At 37.9% G+C, this 17833-nt stretch overlaps 1 protein-coding gene across 2 annotated transcripts in view; it reads right to left on the reverse strand.

The window, feature by feature from the left end:
* Window positions 1-17833, reverse strand: part of Ctnna2 (catenin (cadherin-associated protein), alpha 2) — a 1070661-nt gene that overhangs the window by 662151 nt on the left and 390677 nt on the right. The window lies entirely within an intron of this gene.

The following is a 17833-nucleotide window of genomic DNA, read 5'->3' on the forward strand; positions in this document are numbered from 1 at the left end:
TCACTAGTGCACGTATGTGCATTCTGCAGAGCTTCTCTGTATAGATACTAAGTATCCATTATGTTTTATACTTTAAACATTACGTGATCAAAAGCTCTACATATAAAAAAAATCATGTTTGTGGTTATGAGTCAAGTCCCATGATGGAGTTGATAAGCGAGGCAAATTTCAAGTTCAACTGCTCTGTCAAAAAGCAGCAGCTATGATGTGCTTTACTCTATTGAGTGACATTTACTGCTGTGGGATTTGTTAGCGGTCAGGGCTGCTCCAGAGACCTGCCCAGCTCTGGCTTCGGTGGGAATTTATATAGTATTAAACTTAATTTAATTATGTTTTAAAATTATAGTCGAGTTTATCACTGTGGAAGAATGGAATCATAAAAATCACCTCTTTGTAGGGCAGATTGATTTTCTGGTGGCAATCTCAGATCATATATAACAGCCAGTGTGGTTTTTGGAGAAAATTTTCCCAGGATCATTACTATTATTTAACAGACAAACCATTCTGGCCTCCAGAGAGGCTACAGTGATATGGTCTCGAGGCGCACACAAAAAGTCCAAAAGGGAAATCCGGGCTTGACCAGCTACCCTAAAGTCTAGCAGCTTTCACTGTCTCCAGAAACGAAGGCTATCCAGGCGAACTCAAAGTCTTCCTCAGTGAAGAGGGTGGCTGGAACCTTATTATTACTGTAGTGAAGAAGAATTACCCTCATCTTTGCTAAATTGCAGCCAGGTTCCTTCTGCCTAATACCCTGACTCAGCCAACTAAGTAAACTGAAAATCTACTCTCATAAGAACAAAAGAGTAAGGATCACAGGATAATGGAGCCAGGGATGTAGCTCAGCAGTACAGCACCTGCTTAGCAAGCAGGAGGTTGTGAGTTCGATTCCTAGTATCAAAACACAAACAAAAACCAAAGATCATGGTGATGAATGCAATCTCTACTATGATCATCTCAGAGTCTAAAGTTCCCTTTCATTTCCAAACTACTAAATGTGTAAAATGAACTAAGGGAAAACTAGACAACTGACGTTCAGGGGAAAGGAACAATTTCTTGATGATGATGGGGCCAACCCAAGTCCCACAAATGAAATACATCTACAAAATTACAGAAGTGGTGCTATCAGTTTGAGGGGAAAAGTGAAAGGCCAGCCTCTTGTGTTAACTTCTTTTAACAGCATCACAGTTCTTTTGCAGAATGTGACTTAGCGAGATAACTCGCTGGCGTCTGAGTCAGGTCAAAGTGGTTTAAAGAGTGGAAGTTGATGGAGAGCTGTCTCTGTTCAAAAGACATATTTAGATAGAGCCTATTTCTCTGTGTTCTCACATCCACATAAATTTTGGAGTCGCTGAATAATGACTCCATTTTGGAGTCATACAGAATACATCTCTTTTTCCTTTTATATACGTGGTCTTTAAATCTTGAAGATAGTGTTCTTCTTTCACAGCCTTTTCTAACCCAGACACCTCCCATTCCTTGGGTCCTACTGTTTTAAGTTTCATCCTTAACACTTTTGATGATTACACAATAAATCTTCCTCTAGAATCGATTTACTATCACTTTTGGATTTAATGCTTTAATTGGTTAACAATGCACCACAATGCCCCTAGAGCTACCCGGAAAGATATTTAAAAATGTGTAAAGATTTCTCATTTCCCTGACACAAGAAGGAAGGAAGGTATCCTTATATGACTTACATTTAGTAAGTAACTGTGAGGTTGTAATGATTACAGATTCTTTGTATACTCACCAGTCATCCCTTTAATAATGTGTTAGAAGAGTTTTCTTGTTATTATTATAAAAGAGACAATATGTACCAAAAGGTTAGGAATATGGTAGGCTTTACCATGTTATTTTCAGCACTCTATCACCACATAATGTATAAAAGAAAAAAGTACATTTCTCAGGTGAAATTATATATCAAACCAAGAAGGGCTGACCCAAACAGGTAAGTCTGTGTACATATGAAGCTTCAGTGGGATCCACCTCTATCACCTACACTTAATCAAACTGACTTGGTGCTAGTTGGAAGTTGGCAGACACATCAGTGTTTCTATCATAGATAATAATTTATTCTTGGACCATCACATATCAAGTTTTATTTGAATAAGATTAATTTTAATCAACAAAGGGCTTTATTTCGCCATCATGTCATGAATAACTATAATGTTCAAAATATGGCTACTTAAAATCAGAGAGAATAAATAGGGCACTATATTTCTGAACCTTAAAATTTCCTTGAAGGTAGACAATGGTTAATTTATTTAACTTTGCATTCTCCATGGTGTCCAGAGTAATCTTTTGTGTAGAATGGATGCCAAATAAACTTAACTCTGTTACCCAGTGGAAATGTCACCTAATTTAAGGAAGCGAATTGCGTGACTCTTAGAAGCTTAGTACACAGCTGTTGTAGGACATAGAATTATCTAAAGGAGAATTCCAGGTCATAAGGCACCCTTACAGCAGATCTTTGAGCTTCTCAATGAGTTTGTTCTAAGAACTCTGTGAAATTTGGTAACACACTATAGAAATGATCCCTGAAAGTATAGCCTTAACTCTGTGAAATTTGATACTTATACTCCTTCTCTAATATGCAGTTTAGGAAGTATAACTGAAATATACCTGAAAATGTTAAGCGACCCCTTCAATTTCCATAGATGCAAGAACAATAAAAGGATCTTCTGCTAAGTCCATGTCTCCCAAAAATAAATAATGTTTTTCAGTTTGAAGAGGTTAGTATGAGCCACACAGTGAGTGAAGAATGTCCACTAGAAGGGAGCCGCTGGCCGCCTCTCCCAGGGAGAGTCATGGTCAAAGACACCTCGCCCTCAAGTGGAGCTTGGCAAGTGAGACCCACAGCCAGGCCTTTTCAGGATGGCAACAGGCTCCATGCCAGGAGCTCTGACAGCTGAAAATACCAAGTCAAAGGCAATAAGGTTCTACTCCATGAATACGATAAGCACCAAACGAAGACAAATAGTTACACAGTAGGAGCCTATGGTCGAAACCAACACATGGCACATTGTGAACACTATTCAGTGGTTTTTTTGTTATGGAAAGTAATGTTATCAATGAAAAAAATCAGTCATCAAGTTAACTCTAATCCCGTTTGATCTGTGTATCTCCCTCATTCAGACTCTTGCGTGTTTGGATTTTGCTCAGACTGCGGTCTCCTGTCTCCCACGCACACACTTGGAAGCCATTCTCTGTAGCAGGCAGGCAGCTTTCCCCAGCCACACAGGATATCCGATACTAGTCTGTGTTCAAGCCAACCAAACTAACCAACCAACCAAATACTTTCAGTGAGCAACTGCTTCCCCAAACAAGCATGAAATTTTTAATCTGGAATTCTAATCCTTTGTAATCTAATCATAACTTGTTTGTAAACTTAACTTTTGTTTTTTTTTCTCTCTCTCAAGTCCTTTTATCTCATGTCTTTCATACTCACCATGCTCAGTATGTGCCCTGTCTGCCTGCATAACAAACTTTGTCATTCCTACCCACTAAAGTGCCCCCTCCATCTTTTGCACATTTATTAATATTCTATTTTTGATTAACATAATATTTATACATATTTATTTTGAACTATGATATGTTGACTGATGTCCATATCCAGTAATGACCAACTCAGAATGATTAGCATTCCAGCACTTTAACTCTTCTCGTTTCTTTATGGTGAGTGTATTCAAAGTCTCTGAATTTGAGATACAGTATGCACACAGTTGTTACATCCTCCCTGCTGTGCTACGGGACGGTAGAGCTTCTTCCTCCCAACTGTACACTGTGCCCAGAGATCAACTCCCCCCCGCCCCTACTCGCCCCTTCCAGCGCAGTCTCTTGTCACTATTCTACTCTCAATGTGCATGAGAACAACCTTTCTGTGTTCCACATATAATTGAGACCACACAGTCTTTAGTCTCTGTTTGTCTGCGCTCGTCTTATTTCACTTAACATGATCTCTTGCAAAGCCTCCATATTGTTGTAAATGATAGAAATTTTATAGCTCAATAGTATTCCATTGTGTATACACAACATATTTTCTTGATCCATTCACTCCTTCACTGATGGGTATTTAAGCTGATCTCATAGTCTGGCTATATGAACAGTGCAATATACATGAGAATGCATGCATCTCTTAGGCCTGGTGATTTCATTTTTTTTTTGGGGGGGGGATATGTACCCAGTAATGGAGTAGATGAATCACAAGTGACTTCTATTCATAGCTTTGTGAGAAAATTTTATACTATTTTCCATAATAGCTATACATTTCCACCAACAGTGTGTAAGAACTTTTTTTTTCCTCCAAATTTTGCCAGCATTTATTAATTTTTGTCTTCTTAAAAGTGGTCATTCTAACTGGGATGTACTGGTATCTCATGGATATTTATTTTATTTTTAACTGGTACACAGAATATAAAAATGTACATATTAATGGGGTATTTTGAAAGTCTTGGTATATTACATTGCATAATGTTGAAGTCTGACTAAACTTATGTCCTTAAACACTGTAGTTCTCATTTGCATTTCCTTGATGGTTGGCAGTATCGAGCATGCATTTCATAAACCTGCGGGTCATTTCTATGTCTTCTTTTGAGAAAAGAGAAAAGTGTCTATTGGGGTAGACAGCCCACTTTAAAATTGGATTATTTGATATTTTCAACATCTGTCTAACCAATAGAAAATGTTTTTTGTTAAACGAAACTTTACATGAAAACTAAATGTTGAATTAAATTAATATGAGGGAAGCTTTAGAGAGAATGAGACCCTAGGAATTGAAAACTAAGAGTCATTCTCATCTGTTTTGCTCACTGACTCCTGGGAACCCTGAGCCACCCAGCGCCCCAGGAAATGCCGCACCTAAGTTAATAAATCATCTACATAGATTCTGGGTTTCTTCATACCTGTACATATACAGTAAGGTGTCAAACTATATGTAACTTGCTAGTACATAATCTTTAGTTTAATGAGGAATATTTGATGGTTGTGTTCATTTTGTAGGAATACTTTAATAAGCTATAATGTTAACAGACACAATATATTAGAAATATATCATAGAACTTCCCTAATGACTCTTCTGAAAGTTTAATATTCTACATCTTTTGCTTGCCTGTGTGTTTGGTGATTGTATAAGGATTTCATATAATAATACGAATTGGTAATATCAGTGTAACCAAGTACATTAGGCCATAGCCCTGACAAAATTTTAAGGATATGCAAATTAAATGCCAGAGTCATGCATGAAATAACATCACATGGGGAAAAGCCAGTAACACAATAAATAAACTTATCTGACTTAAGGAAACCTTTGAAATGCTAAGCAATGTAGAGAAAAGACCAACTTAAAAGGATATTGTGTCTCCAAATATGTTGAGAGACTGTTAAAATAATCAAATTTTAATAAAATAATTAACCTCAAATCTTCCTTGACATAATGCCATGGATCACATTGTGCTATCATTAATAACTGTTGCCTGTCAGTAGCTAAGCAGAATACAACATTAAGTAGACTCTGAAACAATTAAGAGACAAGCTATTCACCATCACACTTCCTTCAAGGTCTAAATTGCAAACAGCTATACTCCGTTCATCAAGAATGGTGTGAACTAAATACAACAGAGTATTTACCACTGAGATCAAGGAGATTCCTCCAGTCAAGCTTTACTCTAATATAATATTTTTCCCTCCACTTTTATCCAAAACTCTCAACTCACTCTAAAAATCCACTTTCACCATCTTATCTTGATTCAACTCCTTGGTCAAGTGAAGGAGAAAACATGTCCCCTGGACACAGGGATGGATGGAACCTATAATCTTGCTCTATAAAAAAAGTAGGATATGGCAGAAGATGGCATATTTAACACATTTATCATTTCTATTTTCTGCAACCCCATTAAAATGACCATACAGCAATTTTCTTTTAAAGGCATCAATTTTTAAGGACAAAGCCTTTCTATGAAAGCCAGATAACACAGGGAGATGTGCTAGCTCATTCAGCAGGACTGAAAAAGACGAATCCTCAGCTAGAAACCAGGAAGCTCAAGACAATCCTGTTTATACTCCAAAAGCATCAAAGATGCAGGAACTCAGGGATCAGCTTCTTTTGGAGGAAATGGAGGTGAAAGGTGAGATTTTTTTTAAACAAGATGATTTCTTGAAACTCCATTTAAAAAGAAGTTAGAAATCCAGGTTCATCCATCTTGTTGCAAATGATAGAATTTCCTCCTTTTTAATGTCTGAATAGAATTTCATTTTGTATACATATGATGCTTTCTTTATCTACATGCCACTGATAGAGACTTGACTCCATCTCTTGGTTATTAAAAATAATACTGCCAGTGTACTAGAGAATGCAGATATCCCTTTAACATACTGATTTTGATTCCTATGGATATGTATCTGTCTGCACATCGTGTGATCAGTGGTTCTACATTGAGTTTTTTGAGCAACCTCCATACTGCTTTCCAAAATGACTGTATTAATTTACTTTCTCACCAATACAAAAAGACAGATACTATCTGATCTCTCATATGTAGAATCTAAAAATGTCGGTCTCAGAAAGAGAATAGAAAGCTATTTACCAGAGGCTAAGGGCAATGGGGAAAAGACTCAAAACTTCAGTTAGACTAGAGGAATTCTTTCTAGTGATTTTTCACAAAGTAATATAGTTAGCAGGATGTGTATTTCACCATATTGTACCCCATAATATTTACAGCTGTTTGTTAAATAAGCAAATAATACTTTAAGTATTATTTTAAACCATACCAGCAGATGTTTACGTCAATCTGCAGTTAACTAGAAGTTTATCTTTCAGAGATGAATAAAATTTAGGTCTTTGGATAGACATCGCTAGGGGAGAACAGAGCCACTGCACTGAGCAGCTTGGGAAAGTTGAGGTAATAATGCTGGCTGTCCTGTCTCTAGTTTCCTCGTACAAATTCCACAGCCTTCAGCTAGATTGAAACTGTGAGAGTCTGCACTCATAGAGAAAAGGAAAGGAATGGAAGGGAAGGGAAGGGAAGGGAAGGGAAGGGAAGGGAAGGGAAGGAGAGGAGGAGGAGATGGGAGGGAAGATTAGATTCAAATGTCTCCTTCCATTTACTCCTTACCCCTGCCAACAAAGACCCTTCTTTGCCCCTGAGGAATTCTGGTGATTGTCTTACCAGACTGGGCTATCTGCCTTCTTCATGTAGTTCTGAGGGAGTTGTGCCAGGATCTGTAGGTAACTGCAGAAACATCTGTCAGGAGTCTAACTCTCAGAGAACACAAGAAGTTATTACAGAAAAGACAGGCAGTTCAAAGTGTAAGGTTTTATGTAGAAAAGAGAATATGAAAAATCCACTATTGTCCAGATCTTTTAATGCTCTGTGAGGAACAAAAGTGGCAATAAAGTGACCTGAAGAAGACTGAGTCCACTTTGGGTTCTGTCTCACCGTGGGACTTCGGGAAGGTTCTTTACCACTTGTTTCTTCACAAACATCCTCTTACGCATGTTCGTGTAAATGGTCTCGACTCAGGAAACAGGGATTTTAGGAGAATGTGTGGTCATATTTTAAGAAGTCCTAGAACTAATAATTAATTAATTAATTAATGTATATATGTATGTATATAAAGAACAGATATAATTTTATAAGTTTTGCAAATTTTGGCAGATAAACTATGAGAAGGAAAGGGGGTAAACAAAAGAGATAAACACATAACATTAAGGCAAGTCCGTGATAAGGTGAATTTCAGTGACTCTTCTCAAGTTTCATGGATACAGAGAAAAACACCCTCCCTAAAAAATTTGTGTGTCTCTTTTGCAGGGATCAAAAGTGTGAAATTAGCCACTAGTCCACTTAGCCAATTTCTCCCAATACCCAAGGGTATAGATTGACTACTAAAAAGGACAATGTAATCTTTTTGAAAAAACTGAGGTGAAATTCACAGAAAATCTTCATATTGTTTTCTTGAATCACTTCAGGTGGAGAAGGGGAAGAAAATGTTGGCCTGAAAAGGTCTCCATGGCAGAGGGTGGGGAAGATAAGTTAAAGGGAAAAGGAAATGATCAAACCCACCTCTGAATCCGTCAGTCTGGTTATTCCTTAGTCTTTGCCTAGTCTAAGGTAGGTGTGCTCCTGAAGGCAGGAGAATCTTGTGAGAAACTCAAAAAAATGCAGCTTCCCAAGCTCTACCCTTGTGGATGTTGCTGTCTGTAAATGGATTGGACTTGGCAATATGTACTTTCAAAGATCTTATATGGTTCTAGTACCCAGATTTAAGAATTCCCAGAGCACTCAGGAAAAACTTTTCTTCCTGTTAGAACCTGTTCCTTATAATAGGCGGAAAAGACCCTAGAGCAAAAGCCCACCTCAAAGAGTAAGCTGGCAAAAGGCAAAGCTTCGGGTTGGTCTTATAAATCTCTCCCTGCAGCCAGACATTCAGTTAGAAGAAACGAAAGTCAGCAATAAAAAGGTTCAAGGATTTTTAAATAAGCTGCTAGAGCAGATATTTTAGTTCTGGCATTTACTGAGGGCAAGTACTGCAATTCCAAGGACGATAAATTATCTTTTTAAAAATGGAGAAGCAGATGTGTAGGAAGAGATATCTTTGAGGCCTGGGAGAACAGACAGTTGAAGTTTTGATAAAACAGCTACCCCTCAATTAGTAGCTCACAGGGTAAGATGCTGGTTCAGATCTGCTGTCTACTTGAAACAAATTCAAAAGAGAGATTAACCATCTAGCTCAAAATTCTCCTCTGATATCTTGCACAGCCAGGCTGGGTAATATATAGCTCAAAAAGAGTTTCCAAGAGACATTTCACTCAGTGGTTTCTCTTAGCAGTATTTATTCCCACCCATGAGAAGAAAACCTATTCTAAGCCTATACTATACTATATCAACCTGTGATTTGATCTACTAACCTAACACATCAAGGGTTTCTTGATTTGTCTGCTGATGAGAATCATCCAGGTACTTGCTGAAGGTAGAGATTAAAAACCCCTTCAGGAGACTGTGATTCTGTAGTTGGAGCTGAGCTTCTAGGGGACAGAGTGCCAAATTTTCAAAAGCTGAGTTATGCCTTCTGTTGATTTTTTTCTTTAGGTACATATAAATACTCCGTTGTCTCTTTTAGCAAGAAGATGAGTGATGCAGTTTCCAAACTATCCAGTCTAATCTGTAGAATGTGGTAGGAACTGAAAATGATCAATCTCCTCCCAACCCCTCCAACAGATACCTAGGGATTTAACTAAACAGGTCCCCAAGTAGTAACAGAAAGGAGAGGGAGATGCTTGGTGTTGCTCTCTAAATTGACAAAATTATGCAGCCCATGTTTTCTAAATCATTTTTATCCATACTAATGGTTACTAGGAACATTTTGGGCATTTCTAGAAACAATTGATGTGTGCTCCTGCTAAATCTTTAAATAAAGCTTTAACTCTAGAGAAAGGTCTGGGGACTGCCAAGAGAGACCTATGCAGGCCAAGTAGAGTTAATCTCAGCTAATTTATTTTGTCTCATCCTGTAGTATAGCAGAAAAGAAAGAAGAATCATTTTAACTCAATGGAATCAAAACATGGATTTTGGTGGTTCTCCTCCTGCCCTCACCCTCCTTCTTCCCTTCAGTTTTCCTGTCCCTCCCCCTTCTCCTCTCTTTTCCTTCTGATCCTCCTCCTCTTCCTCCACCTCTTCCTCATCCTTTTTTCTTCTTCCCATTTTTATCATCATCATCACCATCATGTTATTATTAATATTATTATTATTATTGGAGAATGAGAGAAAGAACTCATCTAAAAACACTAATTTGTAGCCTTCAATAGACCAGGCTAGATACACTATGTAACAGAAATTTTAAACAATACATTGTTCCCACTTATGGGAATGAAATTCCTATAAAGGAACAAGTAAGAACTACTTAAGGCAGGGATCTAACATTGAAGTGTATCAGGTGCAGAGACACATTTACATGTACTTGTATAACAAAGTGAATGTTTTTGACCTAAAACTTACAGGAAAAGAAGATTTTGCTGCAAAGTTTGACAAAGGACAGTATAATTGGAAGGATCACAAGTACAAAATCACCGAAGAAGCACACCTGCAGCACGGAGAGGCATCAGCACAATGAAACACTCCAATTTTACAGTATAAAAATTTTCTACATGAATCAAGAGAAATATTTATCAGGACAGGCTCCAGGTAGCATCAGGCCCAAGAAGGAGGGCCCCAGATGCTTGTTTTTGGAATAAACCATTCAGGAATGAGAAATCCAGAGTTCTGGTCCTCCTGAGTAGTGTGGAAACTCAATGGAAAGGTTTATCCAAGCATGTAAGCATGACAGAAGAGTAGAGCACCCTGATTTCCCTGAGAGTCTCTGTGAGATCTTCCTTGAAATACCATCGAGATTCCCCTGAGATCAGTTGACAGATTATGCTGTCCAGGCTGCCTTAACTAAGATGGTCAAATGTGACGACTTGCAGCTATTGCTGTCAACAAGTCTTGTTCATTGACTAAGCTAAAGACAGCCCCTTCCTGCTATCACATGATGTTACATGTTCTTCCTCATCATATTGATTGATCTTGTATGATTCAGAAATGACTCCCAAGGACTCAGGGAGAAGTTTGTCTCATAAGGAAAGAAAGCAGCTAGAATTCTAAGTATAGGATGTATTTTGTCATTGAGGCAGATCTTCATTTTCAACTTCTGTTTCTTTTGATTATTATTTTCCTTTTCTGTAGGAAAAAGAGTTCTTTATGGAAGTCATCCATAAAGTAGGTAAATGGTTCTTTTCTTTTGAGCAGTTTCTTTCCTTTTCACATTATCTATTTTACTTTTTGGATTTTATTTACTTTTTCAGTTTTTTACACAAGGGAGACAATACACTGTTTACACATGAGGGTTTGATTTATTTCCCTTATGAGTGTAGCCTCTTGTTTCATCCATTTACTTATAAAAGCCTCAAGTTTATCTTTTTTGTAGCTGAGTAGTACTCCATTGTATAAAAAGACCATGTCTTTTTTATCCATTCCTCAAAAGTGAAAAAAAATGTGTATATGAACAAGATAGCTAAGATAATTGTACTACTAATTTCTATTAGTTCATTGAAAAGAACCATTAGTGCTTATATTGTTTGATCAGTTTTGCATGCCTATATCTGGAAATCTGAGCAGCTACTTTGAAGATAACAGTATGCAATGTAATGATCCTTGTTAATTTCCTATCATCTTGTTTTGAAATTCTGTATCAGTTCTCTTGCTTTTTTCTCTCACTAAAAAGTAAGTAGATAAGTGGATTTACAGCTATATTTGGAGCTGCTAAGAAGCATCCAGCAACAAAGAAAAAACATAGCACCGCTCTGAAAACTGAAGGCTGGACCCTCTCAGTTACCATGTTTTCTTCTTTTTTATTAGTTTAGGCTTAAGGGAGCCATGACACTTCTGCTTATACCCCATCAGGTGAGCTGGTCATATTTGGCCACAACACTTCAGACCTGCGTGCTAAGTCTGCCCCGTCAGGTCGACAGTCTCTTTCATCACACTTCCAACGTTCTTTTCGCTTTCTTCAAAATATTTTATAACCTGTACCTAATCATTGCAAACTGGCAGGGCTTGTACGTCTAACATAGAATTGGATATTTCTGCCAACTCTCATTTGTGGCAGCTTGCTTGACTTTGTTTTTAGTGATTCTGGAATGTCACCTTCTGTTCTTTGTGACTTCACTTTCAGAAATTCTTTGAGATCTAGATTTTCAATAGGTACATCTGGAGGGCATTAATCTTTGCTTCCACCAGGTATCTGACAACTCACCGCCCAGAGAGCCTTTAAAATAAATTCGGGATAAACTTTATTCATGCGTGAGTATAGTCTCTATTCCTGATACAGAATAGCTGTTGGCTTGTGGTGAGAAGTTCTTGAAGAAAGTCAGTGCTTTCTTTCCTGCTCTGTAAAGGCCAGGATAGCAAATATTCCCATTTTTGCTAGGTGTAGGGAAGTTTTATTTTCTTAGATTATGCTTTAATGCTGTGGTCATCTGGGAGTTAGTGCAGATACTGAAGTCTCTGATCTGAGTGGCCATGCTTCTTCGTCTCAGACTTTGTATATTACTCTGTGCACACATGCTCCATTTGAAATGCACATTTAGACTGTGAGAAACCACAGGCCTTCTTCTTGATTTTTAGTCTCTTGTCATTTCTTACATCTTAGCAATTCCCTTTCACATCTGTGAGTTGATACATGCACTCAAAAGAATGCTTAAGAATTTTACCAGGTATATAGTAGATAGAAAGAAGGAAGGCAAGGGTGGAAAGTAAAGAGAAAGTTAAGGGCAGGGGTCAGAGGAAGGATATGAAAGTATTGCTGGCTCTATATTGTGTTTCCTTTATGAAGAAGTCAATGGTGAAGTCTCATTTCTGACTTTCATTACTCAGACTTGTTTCAGTATAGAATTAAGACACGGAGCCTCACCTTGATGCTAATACCATTTCCCCAAAATCTTTCTCAAGAGATCTTTGGCCAGTATATGTCACGTTTACTAATTGTGCATATGTCCACACTATGCCATATGTTTTGATTATTAACTTTGAGTAGATATCAATAAAAGGAAATGCCTTTTGACTGGTCTTTCAATCTATCATAGAGTTCATTAATTTCTAGAGTGAAAGCCCTATTTGACCACTCTGAACCATTCAATGGAAACTTAGGTTCAAAATAAACATAGCTTCTAATCTTTGCCCATTAATCTCACTTCTAACCCTAAGACCCAAGGCCTATGGAATCACATTTTAGAGCTATAGGAAAGGATTTTACTGTACTGTACTAGGAATTTCTCCATACACACAAGAACTTTCAGTCCATCTCCCTGATCTAAGGAACTGGAGATATTCCCGCTAACTGATCTCCAGAAGAAGCATAAGGGACAATAAAAGGAGCACAGCTCATCTCCTAACTCAGAGAAGCTTATCAGGTTATTGAATCCAACCTCTGCACTCAACTGAAGAATTGAGAGATCTGTTTCTTCTTTTATTTACCCTCTAGTTTCCCAGGGCTGCTAGGCTTGGTCACTTTCTTCCAAGTTGTCTAAAAATGTTTAAATTTTATAAAAATTCTCATTGTATACTTTCTTGGATTTGGAAATTAATAATAATAACAGTGATAATAATGATAATAATAATAATTGTTTTCCCTTGCAGGTTTCCTTGAGATAGAATATCACAGCCAGATAATCAGATAGCCTCTAGGCTCTCAGGGGCCAGGGCAGGACTCTCAGATCTGTTCCAGATATAGACAAGAAAACTCTCTTTCTTTTCCTATCCAGCTCCTATCTCCAAAAGACCTCTGTATAGATAGCTTTTGTTCAAGGCTAAGAAAACAGAATAAAGAGATACTTGTATTGAGAAGAACTCCTATTTCTCTTACTGTCATACTTCATTTATCCTCCAAGTATACCCACATAGAGTATCCTGGTTTTGCCATTTTGCAGCCAAGATACTTAAGGTGTTCTTGCTTAAGATCACATAATTTACAAATGATAAAAGGTGGGAGTTGAACCAAAGTAAAGATGCCTGCAAAGTACAAATTTGTTACCTCTGCTAAACTATCCACAATGGAGAGGCAATATGCACTGAGGGTCAAGAATAAAAGGCTCTTCTTGCCAAGGAGATAGTGTATGAGTGTAGGGATCCACTGAAGCTGGAAATTGATCACACATACAGGTGACACAATGCCAGTCTGAGAACAAAGAGCACCTGAGCAAGTCACATGAACAAGCTGCTTCAGTCCAGAGAACACCAAGCACCAAGACAATCCAAGTAATTGGTTGCTAGGCAAAGGGGTGTCATGTGACACCAACCTGCCAAATGTATAAATGAACCTGCTGTGGTGGTTGAGCAGTTCTTTTCCTCCCATTTGGAGAGAGGGCTTCAGCTGACCTCAGCTTTGTCTCTTATCTTTATTTCTCCATCCTCTTACCATCCTTCTCTCCGGGAACTTCGAGAGCTGCATGGGCCTCGACATATGAGGCATATTAACTAAAATGAATTAAATCTCATTTATTCTATCTATCCTGGAATCCTGTGAATTGTTTAACTGTAACATCAGCTGATAACAATGAATGGTAAAATGTATAGTATGGCAGAAGTTTCAAAGGGCCTGTGAAAATTGGAAAGTTGTAGTACACTTAGTTCAAGCTACAAGGAGAGGTTCCATGTTCCCACAGGGCTGGGTGTTATCTATGTCTTTTCTCAATAGCTATGTTGAGTATTGTGTCCAGGTCAACTGAACGCCAACCAACAACATGTGGGGCTGCTTTCCCTCTTGGAGCCTCTCAGAACCTGTGCACACAACCTTGGTGGGAGATTGTCTGGCACAATCTCTCTTTTACTTATTATTCTCACTGGGGAAATATGTCCTCTAGCATGGTTGATGTTCTCTCACCACCTATGTCTGAGTTAGTGCCACCTACAAGCCCTATGGCTTTCTGAAATCCTGTTGCAGCAAACACAGTCAAATGCCATTAGGAAAAGAAAACAATAATAAAAGGAGGATGTCCAGAAAACATTTAAAAGGTTATGTTTCCCTATTAGAGTTTCAGGGCACATCTGGGAGTTACATTGAAAACTGCCTGGAAATGCAGGCAAACCAGAGAGCAAATACCATAATTCAATGATGAGTGTCTAAAGCAATATCAGATTTCCACCACAACTACACAGTTTTGGAAGAATACATTCAAAGGACAATTTTATGTTCAAAGAAAAGAGTTGGTAACCTAACTGTACTTTTTAATGAATGCTTGAGTAAAAATTGCCAACTACAATGAATGAAAAACTCTTTCTTTGTGGAAGCAAAAGTCTTATGTGAGAAGCATAACTGCACAGATGGACTTAGAGTTCAAAATTAATACAAATGAGAGTACTGGTCATATCTGAAGGCAGAGATGGAAAAGATGCAGACAAATAAAAGGCAAGGAAAACCTTCTCCTTACCACCTTCTAGTGTGGCACTTTGGGATGTTAGGAATCTTTCCACTGCATGAAAGATAGAGATCACCCTGGGGCAACACTTAGTTTCCCATTAGAATGGAGGACCACTCTGTGGAAGGACAGGCAAAGCACACCAGTGATTTCAATACTACCTTCTATACTACTTTTCTTCTTCCAGAGTTTGGGATCAATCCTAGGGTGTTGTGTGTGTTAATAATCCCTCTGCCACTGAGCTCTACCCTCAACTCCTCAATTCTATTTTAAAGATAATCTTTTAATAGAAACACGTATAATTAGCCAAAATGACATACGTGATTTCTATTCTTTTTGCACATATTCATGAGAATAAAGAAAAGGCTTAGATAGTTCCAAAAACAAATTTTATGTCAGATCAACAATTAGCCTTCTTCTTGAAAGGTAACATCTTCTCAATTACCCTCCCCAACACACACTCATTACCGCCATCCTATATGTGGGGATGGCTAACAATTCCTAGCAATTACCTAACAATGGGTAACAACAGGGTAACAGCTCCTCCAGCAAAGTTGTCTTTCAGATGAGCTCCTCTCAGAAGCTTTCAATACTCCTCTGGGACCCTCTCTGCAACCCAAAATTTGAACTTGTCCATTGGTTTATCCAGGCTCTTCCATTTAGTATTATATACAGTGAAGTCAGAGACATTCTGATGAATAAATATAAAATTTATACATAAAGTCAGTAAAATCTAGAAAAAGTACACGTAAGATAATTTTAAATGGAGTCTCACAGTTATCTTTATGTACAAAAGTTTTATAGAACAAAAGACTTCACAGATCCCTTAAGCCACATAAACTGTAAAGCTATATCTTCATTCCTCTCCCAATGTGTTCCATAGCCAGGCTATGGGTCTAAATCAGGACTCTACAGTGTCCATTTGAACAGCCTCCCCTACTTAATTTTTCAAGCCTCTTGTCAAAAACTATATTCAAAATGAATTGCTTCTAAATCAGTTATTATGTACTCATACAATGAAATGCTATGGAGCCAATAAACATAATGTAAGAGAATGTTTATTGATATGGTAATGTATCACAATATAGCGGGTAAATAGATTACAAAACATCATTTCCAATGAGTTCTTTTAAAAAAAACAAGATGTGTGTGTGTGTGTGTGTGTGTGTGTATGTGTGTGTGTGTGAGAATAGGCCATTCCAATGATTTATAGTGGATGAGATTATTATTTTTTCTTTCTTTTTATTTACCTTTAAAATGAGCAGGTATTTCTTTTTATTATTTAAAAAGTAGCATAAAAACCACTATTTACTGAAGTTCCGCGTCTTTGAATATCACTTCACCTACAACACACAGTATAGGATGATGAGGAACAGTCTGTTAGAGTGCTGTTGTGGTGTAGGCCTTACAGAAGGCTGCCAAGGACCTTTATAGATTTCATTCAGTCCTCAGGCCTTCAGAAGGGGGCTGCATCCCTAGCCACCTTTACATTAAGTTCCAACTGAAGGAAAAGCTATGACAATAATGCCTCAGGCACTTGTAAGAAGTGGTTATCTTTCCCACATTAGTGTACTTGTCTGTGCATATTTCCTGGGTATTATCTTTGTGCTTTACACTTTTCAGAAGCTTGCAAAAAGTTGAATCCAAATTGTTTTTTAAAATAGACAATTTTAATTATTTTTTAAAAACACAATTCAAAAGCAACATGTTTTATTCTAATTTAGTGAAGACCAGCAAGTCAGTACCTTAGACCAGCAGGACCTTTGCTATCGTTTTCTAAACAGCTGAACAGTAACACTATGATTGTTTAAAGAAAACTGTAGGTCTCCATTGCTCTTTTAAAACCTGTAGAGCTACGCAGAGGCTATGCATATAAAATTAGATCATATTGTGTATAACACCACAATCCACACTAAGGTCCAGGCCCATATACTCATCACATATTCTCATCAAAGCCTAACAGTGAATTGTGCTTGGAGAAGTAATGCGTTTATGCTTTTCCTTGTCACTTTGCCTTTATAGTTTTAGTACTGAGAGTAAGTGCTAATTTTCTTCTTAGAGTTCTGCATTATAGTTTAGTATTTGGAAAAAGTACTATATTTTCCAGACTTTTATATTTATAAGAATGTGAACCATACTTACACATTTGGGATGATACAACATTGGACAAAATTTTTCTACTTAACTACCCTTTCAAATGCAATCTGTCTCACAGAATATCCAGACATCACCAAGTGAGCTGTTTAAAACTGTGTATCTATCTGGGTAAATCATAATTTTCTGTGCAACCCAAACCAAATGAAGACATCCTGTTAGTAGCAACTGATAGGACATCAACTGTCACTAACAACGCTCAATGACTCTACTGTGTTCATAAGGCAGACACACTCTTTTCACTGGTTACATTGTAAACCAATGTATACACAGAATTTGGAAACTATTCTACTGCTATTTCTACCCACTGACCCACAGACTACTGTCTCCTGAATTATTCTAGGTCTCACGGCTTCTTTCACTGTCCCATTTCCTCTGCTTCGGACTTCTACAGTGTGTTTTCAAGACCTGAATCATGTCATTTTCTGTCCAACACTTTCCAAAGGCCTTCTTCCCATTCCATGAGATTAAAAGTTAGATTTTGTACCATGGTATGTGTGGTCCTGCACAGACTGGTGCCCCATCATCCAGCAAATTCTACCTCCTACTACCCTGTACTCACAGCAGCCACTCTGGTCTCTCAGGGAAGCTCAGACGTGCCTGGCAACTGCTCATAAGAATGCCCTGTCTTCAAATGCTTTTAAGTTCCTTCCAACCCAAGTGCCCTCTGTCCCCTCACCTCCAAAAGGTCTTTGACATCATCTTCTCCTCTTCCCAGGCCATCTTCTCTTAGAGCAG

The sequence above is a fragment of the Chinchilla lanigera genome, unplaced genomic scaffold (genome assembly GCF_000276665.1).
Source record: "Chinchilla lanigera isolate Chin_1 unplaced genomic scaffold, ChiLan1.0 scaffold00023, whole genome shotgun sequence".
NCBI lineage: Eukaryota > Metazoa > Chordata > Mammalia > Rodentia > Chinchillidae > Chinchilla > Chinchilla lanigera.